A 12,473-nucleotide genomic window follows, 5' to 3' on the forward strand; every position below is an offset into this window, starting at 1 on the left:
TGGGACACTTTTTTGAAAATGTACTAGTTCCGTGACTGTAAATATGTATTCTATTCTGCATGTAGTTTACTTGTAGTTAATTGTAATTATTTGTTATTATATTTTTTCTCTTCTGTAATTTATTATTGATTATTGTTCTTTTTGCAAAATGTACAAATAAAATATTTTTTTTAAAAAGAAAAATGTATATTGTATTGTGTGGAGCACCATGCTCTTTTCGGGTGGCGGTCGTGAATAGGTTCCGTAAATTTCTGAAATATGCACATTATTCTTTTTTTAATTACATTTGCATTAATTCATTACACAACTTTGCAAAAACGTTTGCAAAATTACACAGTCCTTCCATCTACATGTCCATTAAAACATATAAAAAGAAAAAAGAACACGAAGAAGGAAAAGTGGAGAGGAAAGGAGGGAAGGGTGGGCACCTTTTCCTGCGAGACACACATTTTGTGAAAGGGTGTGATGGGGCAGGGTAATGTGACCCTGTAGCCGACTGTGAAAAGTTGACATCTATGTAACCCGCATACAGCCATGCGATCACATCTTCTTGCATTACATATGCCAAACACGTTGCGGGCATTTCAGTATTTTGGCATTTGCACATTACTTTTTTAGTGAGTTTTGTAGTAAACGTCGTGGTCGCCAAATATGTGCAAGCGCTATTACAGTTTAACTGGCAAATGCTTCACAACAGCGACACCCTCCGGTCTAGATACACAACGGGAATATGCATGCTTTGGGTGTGGACACGTCTGGCGAAGCAGCCATGTCCGAGTCAGGCGAAAAGTACGGCTGCTTATTTGAAACGTATATAGACCAGAGAAGACCGACTCCAAAATGTCTTCCGCAGTGGGACAAGATAGTCACTTCTAAGAGCCAATGAACTTCCGAAGCTAGTACAATGGAAGAGAACTAGGAATGGCGCACGCGCGCGCGCGTACAGAACTCTCAGCTGGCGTTGCTATGGTGATAGAGCTCAGCGTCCTGTCTTCTACGAACACAGCAGTCCTGCGATTGCGATTCTCGGCTCCACGGAAGCTGCTTGCATCACCAACTTTGCAACTTTGTCACACGCACTGCTCCTATCCGGTGGTGACCTGAATTCCTCCAAGCGAACTTCCCGAGCTGCTCATCAGGTGGGCTTCTGTGATACACTGCAGTTATCTAGGATCACCGGAGAGTGGATTATGAGGTAAAACCCGAGGAATATTGCCTTATGTCGTAGAGAAAGATAATCCAGAAGGGCTACAGAAAAATCTCTGTTAGTGGAGTTTGGGACCCAGTGGTTCAACCTCAGGCGCCAGAACCCTTAAATTAGCATACGACCTCTCTGCTACAGTACAGGAGCACAGATAAGGGCATACATGCCAGGCACTGGACCTAACGTCTCCCGTTACATAGGTCCACAACATGGCTGTGATTAGAGGTCTTGGGAAGTTGTTTACACAGTAAACGGATATCAACCAGTTTTAAAATACCATTGAAGGGAATGGATGGGGCATTTGAGATTGATCAAGAGCGAAACCGCAGAACTCCATGGTGTGTGACTGACACACAAAGAGTGCGTATTAGGATGTTTGCATCTGGACTGACTGGGACAAAAATGGTCTCGGGTACCAATGAAAAAGGGGCTAACATTTGCAAATGGCAGTTCGTTCCTTTTGTGACTGTTTGAATAGTACCTAAGGGGAGTTTAAAAAAAATGTGCTGCAAATTGTGTATTTTAAAGAATATTTGTTATCTATCAACGTCAAAAGTACTCGCTGCACAGTGAAATAACTCATCAATCTGGCCCACTTTCACCAACAAAAACTGGCCCACTCTAACATTTGGAGTCTGCAATTCAGGCATTGCCCTATTGCCCTATAGGCCAGTCTTAAGGCAATGGTGACCCAATATCTGTGTGATTGAGTTTAATATAGTGTGACATTCACAGCCTTTTTGTGCTTCTGGACCTTTAATTAATAATTTGGGTTGAGAAGTTAGCGGGAGAGCATGGTAGCTGTTGATGCTTGCATATCAAAAGAAATTAGGCTCTGGGTGCCAGTGAGCTCCTAGATGTTTTTTTATTCTATAAAAATATGTAGACGTTAACTAACTATACCAATATGCAATAATAACTGACTATAAAACACTGGTAAAATCCCACTGCTGTGGAAAGAACACAGAAAATGCAGACTGCAGGGGAAATGAGCACGGTGGGTAGTGTAGCACGGATAAAAGGCGGCAATTGCAACAATGTCACTTAGAAGGCTATGTCCTGGTAGAAAAAGGTGCAAATGGATGGCTTATCTAGGTAGCTAAATCTGTTCTTGAGTGGTTCAATGGCATATAGGCAGGATTCTCAGTCCTGCGCATGTGGATCGAACCGGATTTGGGGGCAGCGAGTCATGGTGATCCAGGTGGTGAGTTGGTATCAAGTTGGGTCTGAAATGAAGCTCTGTTTGGTGTGATGCAGCATTTGAGTGGTGTGGGTCGCTGAGGCCACAAGGGTTGGTTTGACGGGCTTACTTGGGTCGATGGCAAAGATGATGGTGAATTGATGGTGGTTGAAGACGTGACAGTTTGAATGCTTCTGCAGTGGTGAGCTTCTTGTTTGAGCCAGAACAGATGATGTGCTCTGCTGGCACGATACAGTGGCAAACTGTGGTTTGAGGTTCGGATAGAGTTCCAATGGTAGCATCACGGGTCGTGATGGTTCAGAGGTGTTCAAATGTGGTTGACTTATGTGTGAGGATGGTTCAAAGCTGCAGAACAAATGAATCTGTTTGACTTCGTCTGGCATTGAGTCCCAATCCAGGGGCCTAGTAACAAAGTGGACCCATTTCCTCTTTGCTCCCAGTCCAGGTAGCTAGCTGCCACCTGCAGGAGTTCTTCACCTCCAGCGAGGAGCCTGGGTACTGGTGGAGATTGCAGAGTGCAGACCTGGGCCCAACAGCAAGTCACTCACACTGCTCCCTGTATTCATCTCTGGCAGAGGGCTTTGGAAAGGACTGTTCTCTGAACAGGATCCAAACACTTTCTTCTGTCCTTAAGAGTCCAAGATGAATCAAGGAAGGAGTGGGAGACCCCTTCCTGGTAAAGGTAAAAGGTCATGGAGTATTGGATAAAAGCAAGCCTGCTTTAAGGGGTCAAATCCCTGTCAGTGGCAAAGGACATTTGCCTTTTTTATCATGCCCAAAGTGCTTTGCTCTGTAGGAAGTGAAGGAGACAGGAATGAAAGAGAAGCTCACAGAAAACCGAGATGGTGGTACCCTTCATCCAGTCCTTAGTGCTGTAAGTGTTATAACCCCACCCCCTCCCAAACCTGCAGCTTCAAAGGGCTTTTGGTATGCAACACCCTGGTGTGAGTCTCGTCCTTTAGGTATGGGTGTGTCCTTTGAAGCATGATTCCGAGAACACTGCACCTGCTGAGAATTTCCTAGGCTGTTGAGATGTTACCCAGCCTCCTAAGGGATCAGTGACAGCCTGCCTGCCCTTTGTCTTGTTGGCTGAGGCAGAGACAGGAAGTCTTAACTAGAATCCACATAGCTTTTCTGTAGGTGGCCCCAGCTCATAGGGTTGGCATAAGTATGATTCAAATCTGATGTGGCTTTAATAATTATGCAAACTATCAATCAACATACCAAAACCCTGGTATGGTTGCATGTCTTATTATGAGAGATTATCTGCTGCCAGACAGTTTTTCATAATTATTATGGCTTTGAATCAGAGGAGCAAATTTAAACACAAACTGTGTCTGCAGTAACTTTGTTGTTGTAGCAGCTGTGAATCAGGGTACCTGCAACCTTTGAACCTGCTTTGTGCTACTGAAGAGCAGGTGCTTCATATCAGGAGAATGATGAAGCAGGGCACACGCGTTAATCAAATTAAATCAGTTTTTATATACCGCACTTCATGCCGGAGTCCTGCCTCTAAGCGCAGGACCAGGTTTGAAACCCATGCTGCTCCAGATTGTCTGGTTTCCAAGACAAGTGTGTTCAGCTATACTGCTGGCCCCTATGCTTTTTGCATGGAGCTTTCTCAAAGGATGGTCTGTTCATTAGACCACCCTTTCTGAGATGGATTATCTGCAATATTTTATTTTTAATACAAATCAAAAATCCAGTTCTTCTTCTCCCTTACCAGATCGCAATCCTTCACATGTGCCCAATTTAAAGTTTCTTGGAGTGGTCTTTTGTTTGCCAAGTGTTGCCCACAAGGCAACAATTAATGCAAAACACTTGCAGGAGGTCATCTTCAATTACCGTTTTCCTTTTAAATTCCATATGTTCCTCGGAAATGCTAATACCGCTGTGTGATGGGTAATCTGCATTTTAACACAATATTCCTTCTACACCATGCATTTGATTAAATTGCTGAACAAAAGGTAAGTAAATAACTGCAAAACTGCTCATATCTTTATGCCTTTTTCAAAATAAAAAACCGTTTTGTGTTGTTTGTGGAATTGCTAACTGTATTCACAAACTGTCCCAAGAAGAAGTGCAATGCCTATTTCAAACATGGATCCAAACAAGTGATTTACTTCTGAAGATACAACTCTGAGCAGTTTACGCCAATCTCACTTTTCCCTATGCTGTGTGTACAGCACATCCAGCCCAGACTCCTTTCCATGCAGTCAGCACTCTGAAAGGGTAGGAAAGTAGCTGGCAAGTCGCTGGTTTTTGCCAAACAATATTACCTTGAATTTCGAGATTTGCGGGTCTAACTGTTAGGAAAAAAAAGATTGGACCACTTAGTGATACTAAAAACCTTTTTGGAATTGAATCCGGTCTCTGACGACCTTCCCGGTATCTCCTGTCAGGTTAGCTACTCTGCAAGTCCTGGCATCCACACCCTTATCACTCTGCAGATCTGCTCCTTGTCCTCCTGGATGTATAATGCTATGATAATATTCCTTTATACTGTGTGAAATCCTCATTGAAGTAGTTTAAGAGTGCGTAGGCTTTTCTGTGGAGTGGCGTACTGTGCCCCTGCTGGGGGTATCCAGACCTTTGTCTGATGGAGGAAAGAAAATGAGCAAGGGGAAGATGGGTGAATGGGAATGCGGCAGCGGAGGAAGAATGTTTTATGATTGCATGGGTCCACACCAATCTTATTAGGTGGAGCATAAATCTGCAAAAGGGGGAAGGCTCATGTGTCCTAGAGTGTTGTTATTTTGGTTGCGTTTTCAAGGCAAATTTGGAGATGTGTGCATTTGTACACAATGTAATGTTGAATGCATGAGGAGAACAATTACAGGAACATTAAACTTCAGCATTGTATAAGAAAACAAAGTGAAATGAGCCAGAACATCTCATATCCTACATGGGACACCACAAGAGCTCTGTTTCTGCATTTTTGTGAGACATGAGTTTTAATAAAGAAGTTATTTTAAACAGCAAATGTGAGCAGTAGTTTGTCGACATTATAAGCTTTCTTGTCTGTCAAAAAATGTTCTTACAGAGCGGTTACTTCACAGGCAGAATATTACGCTGTTCCCAAACCAGCCAAGGTAAATCACTGCCCCACATTCTCCATTGGGAAATCTATTTACATCCTGGCTAAGATATGCACCTGAGCATGTGGGACTGGATCCAGTAGATGACATTTGACATCCATAGATGATCAAAAGTGATCCTTTTGCAAGTACACAGTGCAAAAATGTTTACCTTTTTATAAACAAGCCCCAAGTGTTTCTCTATGCATTATTTATAATTATTTACTTTATTTCGGCTAAAAGCCATAAACGTTTACGCAACAACAACAAATATACATTTCAAAACTTTCCCATTACAATCAGTGACACAGGGAAATCGCCTAAAACAATATGGCCATCGCATCCAATGTTGGCTCATGACAGTACAGATTTTTATAACCTAAATTATAGATCGAGATCGACAGACATTAATACCCATGAATGGGGAAAGTCCCTACAGCTCTTTCTCCCAAAGGGACAGCGTTTGCTCCAGACAGAACAGAGCCCTGAAACTTTAATCCCCAGGGATGTGGGCTCAGATTTACTGCAGTGTTTGCCGGGGGATTCAATGCCATGTTCTCAGTAGATCCCTTACCAATCTGGGATCTAGAAACTTTAGTTCAACAATGTCACAGTCAAAAGCAGCCTCCCTCGTTTTACAAATCCTGGAGCAGTCAACAGTTTGTTCCAAACTAGCAAAATGAAATCCCTTTGCATGTTTCAGCCAACGTAGGCACTTGTTACGAAGTGCTCCCTTTGGTTCATACCGTTTTGAGATCAATTTGAGACTCCATGCATGAAAATTGACTGAGATGCACTGGGCCTGTTGGGATTATCTGGGAGATTTGGCAGATCCCGAGGCAGCACACTGACTATCCTTTTAGGTAGCACATTTATTCTAGAAGATCTATCTACCTGCGTGCTACAAGTCTGCCTTAAAGGAAAGGGGATAGCACGATGCAATGACCCTTTGGGGTCGGGCCAGCTGGATCTGGGTTGCAAAATGACCCTTGGCCCCTTTGGGCGTTAGCAATCCCAGACCCTGTTGCATTTCCATTGCAGTTCCCACTAAGACCCTGGCTTATCTGAGGGGGCTGACACAGGGCTCTTGAATGGGGATCCGCATATCCTTGAGTCATTTGTTTTATTCAGGTCCCCTTTCTCTCCCACCTGTCTAGTTGGAAGTTTCCCTGCTTCTTCTCTCTTTCCAAGAGCTTCAATTAGGGACATTAGCAAATTTTGTATTAGCAAATGTTCGGACAGGACTGTACTAAGCTACAGTGGCCCTCCTTTGTCCCATGGCCCTCCTCCTCTGGCCCATGGCCCTCCTCCTCTTTCTGATCGGGATGCCAGGAACTATTCCCCCAGCGTCAGTTGTTAGGTTGAGTGTTCTTGCCAACAGTGCAGTGGCGGTTACCCCTAAGGCACTTGCCAGTCTCTCATCAGACTCACTGCCCTTGCTTGATGCTATATGGGCAGTAAGCTGATTAATGGTCTCCTCAGTGTTCATTTTGGGCAATATCATGTCTCCCCACCCAATTTAATGATAGAATTTGAATTCGGGCTAGAGTGCAATGGCTCCTCTGATAGCCTAGCCTAAGGGGCAAACCAACATGAGCTCCGCTCTGCATGGGACCAGGGGGTGGGGGCTTGATAAAAAAGTTGAAGCTGGGGTGGCCAAACTGGGGGCATTCAGAGACCCCCCCAGGTGTAGTTGAGGGGCCTCTTAGTCTTCAGAGGCAGGCCAACTATTAGCACTCCTCACCCTCCGACACTCATGGCCCAGGATGGCTACAGTTGGAGGGGGTAAGATGACCAGTGATTCTACGGCCATAGTGGTGCCAATGGTGGCGACAGTAGCCCCCTCTCCAGGTGCAAGGTCAGCAAGGGCACTAGGTGTGCCCAGAAACTATTGGATTTTGCTAATCAACAGGTGGGCCACTTCAAAAGTACTGGCTGGATCCGCAGTGCTGTGGTGCCCTAGATCGACGGTGCTTGGGGGAGCCGGGATGACTAAGTTTGGGGTTTGTTTGGTCCTCCTAAGGGTCAGTATTTTCTGTTTGGGCCCCAGTCCGGGCCCGAGTCCCAGACCAAGCCCAGGGCCATATACTGGGGCAGATGCAAGCACCTCCTCTGGTTCCTGGTCGGATTCCTGGGTAGATGAAGCTGGCATGAATATTAAATGGCTAAGATCAGGCGGGGGCACTTCCAGCCCCGGTACAGCAATTTGGATGTACAACTAGGTTTCGCCCTGACTTCGCCATTTTAGGAACTTACGGATACAATTCAGGCAATTAGGACAGGACATATGATAACATATGATGGCAGGTTTCCAGGATTTCCAACATAATGGGGCTTCCAGCACCACTTCATTACCTGCCGTATTGGTCCTTGCAGATCCCACGTTGAGAAGCCGGACAAGAAGCAGAACACCAAGAGATGGCCCAGTCCCTCGACTCCGACAAGCCAAGAAGGAAAGGAAAGTAGAAGGTGCTCAGGGCACGAGCATGCGGCCCCCTGCGGGCTCGCAAACATCCCTGTGGGATGCCAACACCCCGCGCCGTTGACTGCCCGCAGGCTTCACCCTTGCGGGGAGGTTGGCAGGATTTTTTAGAGTTCGGCGGGCAGGTGGCCAGGGCAAGCAGGACCAATGACGGCAACAGGAAAAAAGGCTCCAGGCAGGCAATTTTACAGCCCTGCGGTACTCCAACACCCCGCACCCTTGACTGCCAGCAGGTTTCACCCTTGCGGGGAGGTCGGCAGGATTTTGTAGAGTTCGGCGGGCAGGTGGCCAGGGCGAGCAGGACCAATGACGGCATCAGGAAAAAAGGCTCAGCACAGGCAATTTTACAACCCTGCGGGACTCCAACACCCAGCAGCCTTGACTCCCTGTGGGCGGTTCCATGTAATAATGTCCCTGAAAAAAATGTTTCCTGACAAAAAAGTAGCAGTTTTTTGCAGAGGCATTACATTGAATATGCAGGTTTATTTTTATTTTTTTGCAAGCGTAGCAGGGGACATCCCCGCAACCCGTCCCCATACATAATGTCACCATATATAATGTCGCCAATGGCTTTTCCCTGCGACATTATGTATGGGGACATTCTTATCCTATACCGTGTGGACCTCTATGCATTATATTATTATAGCCTTATAAACCAAGGGAGGGATCATTATTGTGCGGTAATGGCCCACCACCAAGTTATGGCTGAGGCTAATGAACACTCTCAGGGTATCTAAGGCTGTTAGAAGATAGTTACAGTACATTACATCACATGTTTACTTTTACATTGCATGGTTACATTACAATACAGTAGCAATACATGTTTTGGAGTTTTCTGGCAAAGTAAACAATGTTACGTTAATAGTGAGTAAAGAAAATAGGCAAACTGAGCTAGTACATTTAATGTGGTTTATGTTGTAGTATTAAAAAAAAAAACAAGGTTGTCTGCACAAGTTACGCATTTCATGCTCCCTGTCCCCGTGAGGAATAGGATCCTGGCGGGGAGGGGGAGCAAGTGAAGCTTGCGCAGTTTATGAGAGATAATGTCGAATTTGCGAGTGCCTGCAATGAGGTGGGCTGTAGTATGATGCGCGGCCTTGATGGGAGCCAGGTGCATGCTTGGAAGCCAAGTAAGGAGGGCGTTTCCCATCATGAGGGCTTGCACCACCGTGCAGAAGTAATGCAGGGGGTGAAGGGTTTGATATTTACGGAGTGTGGAGATCTGTATCTGCGTGGTTTGTGCCTTTTCCGCTATGCACTTTTGGAAGCAAATACTGTCAACAGTGAAACCCGGGGATTTGGCTGAATTTCACAGCTGGGACTGGAATCCTTCCAGGCGCTTGCCATTCAGCTATTGTTGCACAAGAAGCTGTTTGGTGACGGGACCGTTGAGGACAAATTCTGTCTTGGTCGGGTTCAGTTTGAGGTAGGCATTTGACATTCATGTTTGGATGGTAACCAGGCATTCGCAAAGGCAAGTGATTTCTGGGGGCCACTGACCTCAAACTACAACTGAGTGTCATCCGTGTACTAATGAAGATTCCCCCTGCTAATAGCGCAGGGAGCTCTTGATTCTATTAAAGACAAGGAGGCGAGCATTAAGCTTTCATCTTCCTTATTCTCTACTCTCCAGCAGTTTCAACAAATATAACTTTGTAAACTTTCAATTTAAATTTTTTTTTTTTTCAAACAAACTTCAATCCTGTAGTCTCCTAGTCTCTGGCCATGTGACCTAGTCCTTCCTGTTCCTCTGTCCTTCCTCTTCTTTGACTGCTTGAACTGTTCTTTCTCTTTAACTGCGCACTCAACTGTTGAATTTGTACTGGCTCGATCTCTCACATACGAACTTGCGAAATTGTTCCCGGCGACCTGCTCTGATTAGGGCTTTCAGCTGTTCTTTTGCTCATCCCCTAAAGTCAATAAGAAACAAAATTGTGTATGTTAGGGTGGGAATACACACCCTATTCTGGAAGAAATAGCCTTGTTAATTATCAACAGTTCTTCACAACCCGTATTTCATCATTGCATTCGTTGTGTATTCGGGATGGGAATTTAATGCTTGCCTCCTTGTCTTTAATAGAATCAAGAGCTCCCTGCGCTATTAGCAGGGGGAATCTTCATTCTATGTCAAGACGGAGGCGAGCATTAAGCTTGTTCAACGCTTCTTACTACTACTCCTGCCTTTGCATTAATAGGTCGGTAGTAAAACGTTCTGAATGTCGTATCACTAGCCCAGTCTGCGGTTTTCATGATGTCTTGTAATGTTGCGCCTAGTCCTAGTGCTTTCGATGCCATCGCTCCTCTGACTGAGTGTGCCCCGAATCTTGTCAAGTCTACGCCTGCTAAACTCATAATGTTTCTGATCCACCGTGCTATGGTGGCTGTTGCTACTCCTCTGTGTGGCTTTCTGCGCGCAATTAATAACTGAGTCATCCCTGCCGGTCTTAGTTCGGCTGTTTTATTTTCGTATTCCTTTATACATGCCACTACGCACCATTTCGGGTTCTCATGCATGTACGGGTATGTGATGGTACTAGAATCAGTTTTAGTTCTTCTGGCTAAACTGAACGTCACGCCTTCCGGTCCGTACGTTCTCCTATTCACTTCTAAGACTCTCACGTCTGCTACTCTCCTGCATGACACCAAGCATAGTAGCAGGGCTAGTTTTTCGGACAGCTGTCCTAGGGACAGATACTTGTTGTCGGGCCAGTCCGCAAATAGTTTCAATACTACTGCTACGTCCCATAAACATTCATATCTCGGCTGTGGAGGTTTCCTGAATCTTATTCCTCTTAGTAGCCGTACTACTGCTACGTTCTCTCCCACCGGTACTCCTTCCACGGGTAGGTGACCTGCTGAGATCGCAGATCTGTATACCCCTATTGTTCTGTATGCTTTGCCGTCCTGGAGGAGTTCCGCTAGGAAATTCAAGATCTCAACTAGAGGGGCAGAAACGGGATGAATATTTCTCCTTCTGCACCATGTCGACCACTTGTTCCAAGCTGCGTCGTAGCTCCTTCGAGTTGATGGAGCCCATGACTCTGCGATGAGACTTGCAGTTTGTGACGAAATGCCCGGGAGATTCCAGCGTCTCCTGCTATCCTGCACGCCATCAATGGCAGTGTCCCCTTCAGAGGGTGAGATGACCCAGCTGGGTCCGTGAGGAGGCGTTCTTCTTGGGGCAATATTCTCGGGTAATCTACCAATAGTTCCATGAGTGCTGGGAACAATACTTGGGATTTCCAGATCGGAGCCATCACTATCAGGTTTGCTGTCTCTCTGCGTACCTTTGCTAGTACTCGGTTCATCATTATGAATGGGGGGAAAGCGTAAAGTGTCTGCTCCCTCCAATCTTGTAGGAAAGCGTCCACTCCGGCTGCCGCTGGGTCCAATCTCCAAATGAAGAACCTCTCTTTCTGAGCGTTCAGTCTGGACGCAAACAGATATGTGTATATTGGGCCCCAGATCTTTTCCAGTTTCTGAAAAATCATCCGGTCCAGCATCCAGTCGCTGGAGTCTGAGAGATGTCTGGAGTTCCAGTCCGCTACTACATTCAACAAACCTGGTAAGTATTCGGCTACCACCGAGATCCCTGATTCTAGGCAGGAATGCCAGAAATCCTTGGCTATTTCCGCCAGCAATTTGGACCTTGTTCCTCCTAAATGGTTGATGTATTTGACTGCCGAAATGTCCATTTTTAGCAGAATACAGGAGTTCACTTTCCCTTTCGTAAATGCCCTGATCGCAAAGGATCCGGCTAGTAACTCTAGGCTGTTTATGTGTAATTGGAGTTCTGATGCGCTCCATCTCCCTCCTGTCTGGAGATCCCCGCACCTGGCTCCCCAGCCTGCTCTGCTGGCATCTGATTCTATTATCAGGTCTGGGCGGTCGCCGAAGATGGCTCTGCCGTTCCAGGCCTCCATGTTCGCTAACCACCATTCCAACTCTGTCCTGGACTCTTGATCTAAGAGTACCAGTTGGTGGTAGTGTAGGCCTTGTTGAAGATGCTGTATCTTCAGCCTCTGAACGGCTCGGTAGTGTAATGGCCCTGGGAAAATTGCTTGTATTGATGCCGCTAGTAAGCCTACTACTCTCGCTATGGTGCGGAGTGATATACTCGTTTTGCTGAGATATGCTCTTATTTCTCTCTTTATGTCTCTGATCTTTTTGTTTGGGAGTTCCAATGTCACCGACCTGGTGTTTATAACAAACCCCAGGAATTCTATCCTCCTCGCCGGAGCCATCTCCGACTTCTCCCAGTTCACTAGGAAACCTAACGAGGTTAAGAGGTGTACTACCCAGTCGGTCTGGTAGACTATGGTCTCTCTGCTGTTGGCCATCAGTAGGATGTCGTCTAGATATATAATCATGCAAATTCCTTTTCCTCTGATCGCTGCGGCTACCGCTTCATCACTTTCGTGAATGCCCACGGCGCTGAGGAGAGCCCGAATGGCATTGTTGCAAACTGCCATAATTGCCTGTCCCAGTTGAAATCTAGGAATGGACGGA

At 45.8% G+C, this 12,473-nt stretch overlaps 1 protein-coding gene across 4 annotated transcripts in view; it reads left to right on the top strand.

The window, feature by feature from the left end:
• The first annotated feature begins 865 nt into the window (after window positions 1–865).
• ANKEF1 (ankyrin repeat and EF-hand domain containing 1) overlaps window positions 866–12,473 on the top strand; it is a 349,443-nt gene continuing 337,835 nt past the window's right edge. The window contains exon 1 of one of the 4 annotated variants that reach the window (XM_069608310.1): window positions 866–1,195. The gene's annotated coding sequence lies outside the window, so the exon portion shown is untranslated. The remainder of the gene's footprint in view (window positions 1,196–12,473) is intronic. The other 3 variants (XM_069608313.1, XM_069608309.1, XM_069608311.1) reach the window with 3 other exon arrangements.

The sequence above is a fragment of the Ambystoma mexicanum genome, chromosome 4q, assembly GCF_040938575.1.
Source record: "Ambystoma mexicanum isolate Mex_15411 chromosome 4q, UKY_AmexF1_1, whole genome shotgun sequence".
Lineage (NCBI taxonomy): Eukaryota > Metazoa > Chordata > Amphibia > Caudata > Ambystomatidae > Ambystoma > Ambystoma mexicanum.